We start from the raw sequence: 5,691 nt of genomic DNA on the forward strand, positions 1-5,691 counted from the left end.
GGTGGGTATGCACCTTTGGTTGGGCAAAATACAGGAAAAGTCAGGGGGGAATTCCACCAGGTAATTCCATTCTTCAAGAACGTTTTTCTCATTTTGTCCTGTAATTTAGTCTTGCCCTCACAGCATATTCCATCATCTTCATAAGCCAGTCTGTTTTCGTTGGGATTTTAATAATCTCTTGGGTCAAAGTGAATATCTGATGTCCTCCACAGATTATGTTTTTCATGTTCTAGTGAGTAACTCAGCAGCTGTTGCAACCAGGGAAGGACATAGAGAGATTAGCCACTAAAGCTATTTTTGTCACTGTGCCAGAAGAAATGTTAACCTTCGGGATTAGATCATATATACCACCTTGGACTCCTTTGAGAGAAAGTAATAATAATAATCACTGGGACGTGGGTGGCGCTGTGGTCTAAACCACAGAGCCTCTTGGGCTTGCTGATCAGAAGGTCGGTGGTTCGAATCCCCGCGACGGGGTGAGCTCCCGTTGCTCGGTCCCTGCTCCTGCCAACCTAGTGGTTCGAAAGCACGTCAAAGTGCAAGTAGATAAATAGGTACCGCTCCGGCAGGAAGGTAAACGGCGTTACCATGCGCTGCTCTGGTTCGCCAGAAGCGGCTTAGTCATGCTGGCCACATGACCCGGAAGCTGTACGCCGACTCCCTTGGCCAGTAAAGCGAGATGAGCGCTGCAACCCCAGAGTCGGCCATGACTGGACCTAATGGTCAGGGGTCCCTTTACCTTTACCCTTTACCTAATAATAATAATAATAATAATAATAATTAATAAATGTCCTGAGCTATTTTCCTTTGAGTAGCCTGCCTTGGACCCTCTCTTAAAGACAATCATTTTGCAGCCGACACTTTTCCCGGTGCTGTATCTCCATCCTAGAAAAAGCTACGGCTTTTTAATGTGGATTATCAAAGCAGCTAGCCCACAAGCATCTGAGCCTCACCAGAAGGCTGTGGTGTGTGGCCAACCCTCAGTCTTGGTTGTCAGGTACCCCAGGAGACCACGGACTTTGTACGCTGATACAGAGGCCTGCGGAGCTCAGAGCTGGGACCAACGGCAGCCCCCCACGCTCTAGAGACAAAGGCGATTGCAACCCTTTGCCACAAGTCTGTGTGGTGAACATGCAAAAACTGGAGGACAAAAGTTTCCAGAGTTCGGCCCCATTCCATGGAATCGATTGCCTTCTTGCCTTGCTTTGTGGCATCTGGCTAGTCACTGCTGGAAGCAGAATCATGCACGAGAATTGTACTTTTGGTCCAGCCAGCGGTGAGGGATTTGTGGCCTTCTCGAGGCTGCTGGACTACACTTCCCATAATCCTGCAGCATCTATATTAGCCCTGCCACGAGGCAGAGTGACAGACTGCTTTAGGGGGCAGAGACTGGCACCTTGGGTTGCCACCCGTCTTGCATAATACAGTGGTACCTTGGTTCCCGAACAAATCGGCTCCCAAACACCGCAAACCTGGAAGTGAGTGTTCCGGTTTGCAAACGTTTTTCAGAAGCCAAAAAGTCCGACACAGCTTTTGCAGATTCCGATTGAGTGCAGGAAGCTCCTGCAGCCAATGAGAAGCCATGCCTTGGTTTTTGAACAGTTTTGGGAGTCAAATGGACTTCCACAACGGATTTAGTTTGAGAACTAAAGTACCACTGAACAGGGTTGTCCCTTAAAAGGTAAAGGGACTCCTGACCATTAGGTCCAGTCGTGACTGACTCTGGGGTTGCGGCGCTCATCTCACTTTACTGGCCGAGGGAGCCGGCGTACAGCTTCCGGGTCATGTGGCCAGCATGACTAAACCGCTTCTGGCGAACCAGAGCAGCGCATGGAAACGCCGTTTACCTTCCCGCCGGAGCGGTACCTATTGATCTACTTGCACTTTGACATGCTTTCAAACTGCTAGGTTGGCAGGAGCAGGGACCGAGCAACGGGAGCTCACCCCGTCGCAGGGATTCAAACCGCTAACCTTCTGATCGGCAAGCCCTAGGCTCTGTGGTTTAACCCACAGCGCCACCCACGGAACGGATTTAGTTTGAGAACCAAAGTACCACTGAGCAGGGTTGTCCCTTATTTGAGTGTAAAATGCTGTGACCTGTATTGATACAATACAGGACGCAGTTTGTCCCGTATCTCCCGTATTTAATCTCCCGTATTTAATCTGCCCCCTAGGCAGTCAAAATCGGGATGGGGGCTCACCTCTGAAATTATCTCCCAATACATTTTTTAATTTTACCAACAAACCGTTTTAATAAACCAATTTTATTACACAAAGCACTGGACAAATAAAGCTTGGTTGTCATGTTCTTTCAAGATCAAATCAATATTGTTTTGATCCGTTGTCGCGGGGCCCCTAAAGTTGTGGGGCCCAATAAACCGGTGTCTACTCTGCCTTTTTAGTAATCGGGAAAACTCCCCTCTCTCTTTCTCCACCCTTCACTTCTTTCCTTTCCTTTTTCTCCTCGCTGCCTCTTTTCATTCTGCTCCCAAGGAACAGCAAAGCAGGGCACGGCTTTTGTGTCAGTGCAGCCCAGAAGCCCCTATTCTGAATATACCGTATTTTTTGCTCTATAAGACTCACTTTTTCCCTCCTAAAAAGCAAGGGGAAATGTGTGTGTGCCTTATGAAGCAAATGCAGGCTGCGCAGCTATCCCAGAAGCCAGAACAGGAAGAGGGATTGCTGCTTTCACTGCGCAGCGATCCCTCTTGCTGTTCTGGCTTCTGAGATTCAGGATATTTATTTTCTTGTTTTCCTCCTCCAAAAACTAGGTGTGTCTTGTGGTCTGGTGCGTCTTATAGAGCGAAAAAATACGGTAGTTATCTGCATTATATTTGGGAGTGGGGCGGGAGAGAAGCAGCTCCCCACAAGGCTTATATTGAGCTGGCCCCGACCGCAGGGGTCCCACATCTTTGCACTAGACCAGGGGTCAGCAAACTCTTTCAGCAGGGGGCCGGTCCACTGTCCCTCAGACCTTGTGGGGGGCCGGACTATATTTTGGAAAAAAATATGAACAAATTCCTATGCCCCACAAATACCCCAGAGATGCATTTTAAATAAAAGGGCACATTCTGCTAATGTGAAAACATGCTGATTCCCGGACTGTCCGCGGGCCGGATTGAGAAGATGATTGGGCCGGATCCGGCCCGCGGGTCTTAGTTTGCCTACCCATGCACTAGACCAGCGGTTCTCAACCTGTGGGTCCCCAGGTGTTGTTGGACTACAACTCCCATCATCCCTGAGCTCTGGCCTTGCTAGCTAGGGGTGATGGGAGTTGTAGTTCAACAACATCTGGGGACCCACAGGTTGTGAAAGGCTGCACTAGACCAAAAGCTTCAGACACTGGATGTTTGTGAGACACCACAAAACTTGCACTGCTTTTGAGAGACAAGATAGACCCTAAAATCTGGCATGGCTCCATGCTTTGTGGGGCCCTGGGAGCAAGTTGTGGAGCAACGCAGTTTGTTTTCTGCGTATTCTTCTGATTTGAATGCATTATAATTCTATTTGTTGCTTTATTATTAAATATGCCATGTGACTGTCCTTAGTAATGAACAGAGTGAAGGATTTTGAGTCATGGGGGTGGAGAGTGAGTGTGCTTAGTATATTATTTGGTTCCTATTTTGCTCATACAGTGGTACCTCGGGTTTAAGTACTTAATTCGTTCCGGAGGTCCGTTCTTAACCTGAAACTGTTCTTAACCTGAACCCCACTTTAGCTAATGGGGCCTCCTGCTGCTGCCGCGCCGCCGGAGCACAATTTCTGTTCTCATCCTGAAGCAAAGTTCTTAACCTGAGGTACTATTTATGGGTTAGCAGAGTCTGTAACCTGAAGCATATGTAACCTGAAGCGTCTGTAACCCAAGGTACCACTGTATTGTTTTACAGATTATAAACATACTGATTTGTTAATCATATAATAGGATTTTTGCTGTGATTGTGCAGTTTAGCTAATTTTTTATTTATTGTTTTGCTAACAATGTTTTACAGATTGTAATTGTTTCACTGGTGATTTGTTAATTATTCTCTAGGCTGTGATGATCCATTATGTTCTATCATATTATTATTATGAGTTATTCAGCTGAATGAAAAGCAGCATAGAAATATAATTACTAATCAAATCAAATATTGCATTTGAGTCCAAATTCAGACCTCAGTGCCCATAATATTGCATTCACTGCATTAATTTACAAGTCCCTTAACAGCTGGGGTCCAGGATACTTTAAGAAACGTCTGCTTCCTTATATTCCTGAGGACTGGGGGGGGGGTGTCACTGTTAAAGATCCCCCACAGCCCAGTTGCACAGAAGCCATTCATTCAGTACTGGGTGCCCAGTTCTGTGGAACTCCCTCCCACTTGAGACCAGACAAGCAGTCCCACTCCCTCTTGAACCTGCAATACTCGCTTCTTTTTCATTCAACAGGCATTTTAAAAAGCTTTCTGATGATGTGGTTAACTATTTTGTTTCTGTCTATCGTAACTTAACTGTACCCTGCTTAGAAACTGTGGCTGTGTACACACCTATTAAAATATATTTGGAGTCAAGTGTGAATTTCATGCTCTTTATTCAGCTTATAGTAGCAATGAATGAATCTTTTCCCCAAAACGTCTAGCTATATATACATTATTTACACAATGGGCCCCGCATGATTGGCTAATTCCGGGCTGCTCCTGTAGGCCAATCAGGTTGCAGATTCACCTCTTCCAGAAGCCTGATTGGCTGCACCTGCAGGCCAATCAGGTTGCTGATTCACTTCCACCTGGAGCTGGATTGGGTGGCTCCTACAGACCAATCAGACTGCTGCATTCTGGATCCTATTGTTCTAGGGTTCAGCTCAGTACATAACACCTATTTAAAGCACGCCCCTGCTCCCAAGGAATCTTCGGAACTGTCATTTGTTAAGGGTACTGGGAACTCTAGTTTGAAGGGCTAAACTGTAATTTCAAGAGTTCTGGGTGGGCAGAGGAGTGCTTTAAATGTATGGTGTGTTGTTGAACTTTTATTATTCACTCATTTATCCCATCCTTTCTCCCAAAGGAACCTAAGGCGATGATAAATGGCTGAAATAAATGGCTGAAATAAATACACAGTGGTACCTTGGTTCTCAAATGCCTTGGTTCCCAAATGCCAAAAACCTGGAAGTAAGTGTTCCGGTTTTTGAACGTTTTTCGGAAGCCGAAAGTCCGATGGGGCTGTTGGCTATTGTTTCCGCGGCACCTGCACCAATCAGAAGCTGCGCCTTGGTTTTCAAACATTTCAGAAGTCAAACAGACTTACGGAACGGATTCAGTTTGGCGCTTCTAGGGGTTGTTTTTAAAAGTCCGGAACAGATTAATTCGTTTTGCATTACCTTCTATGGGAGAGCGCGCCTTGGTTTTGGAATGCTTTGGTTTTGGAACGGACTTCCAGAACGGATTAAGTTTGAGAACCCAGGTACCACTGTAATTCATATCCAGTCTAAATTTGGGGCAGCAGTTCTGTGTAAAATGTTTCCTATTGAAACGATCTGGAAAACATGAAAGTTCCCTTGCTATTTTCTGGTATTTCAAGCCGGTCCCATTTTAAAAATATCTCCCAACCATGGCGTTTAGCTTTTCCCCACTGTACCCTTTTTCATATGAGAAAACACAGCTCCTTTGGTTTTTGGTTTTTTGGAAGATGTCTTTATTCATCTTTAAACGGAAGCGTGTG

At 46.0% G+C, this 5,691-nt stretch overlaps 1 long non-coding RNA gene across 1 annotated transcript in view; it reads right to left on the reverse strand.

The window, feature by feature from the left end:
• The window catches only part of LOC310659319, a 112,738-nt gene that overhangs the window by 73,232 nt on the left and 33,815 nt on the right, over positions 1 to 5,691 (reverse strand). The gene's annotated exons all lie outside the window — the stretch shown is intronic.

The sequence above is a fragment of the Podarcis tiliguerta genome (genome assembly GCF_965153285.1).
Source record: "Podarcis tiliguerta genome assembly, chromosome: 10".
Taxonomy (NCBI): Eukaryota; Metazoa; Chordata; class Lepidosauria; order Squamata; family Lacertidae; genus Podarcis; species Podarcis tiliguerta.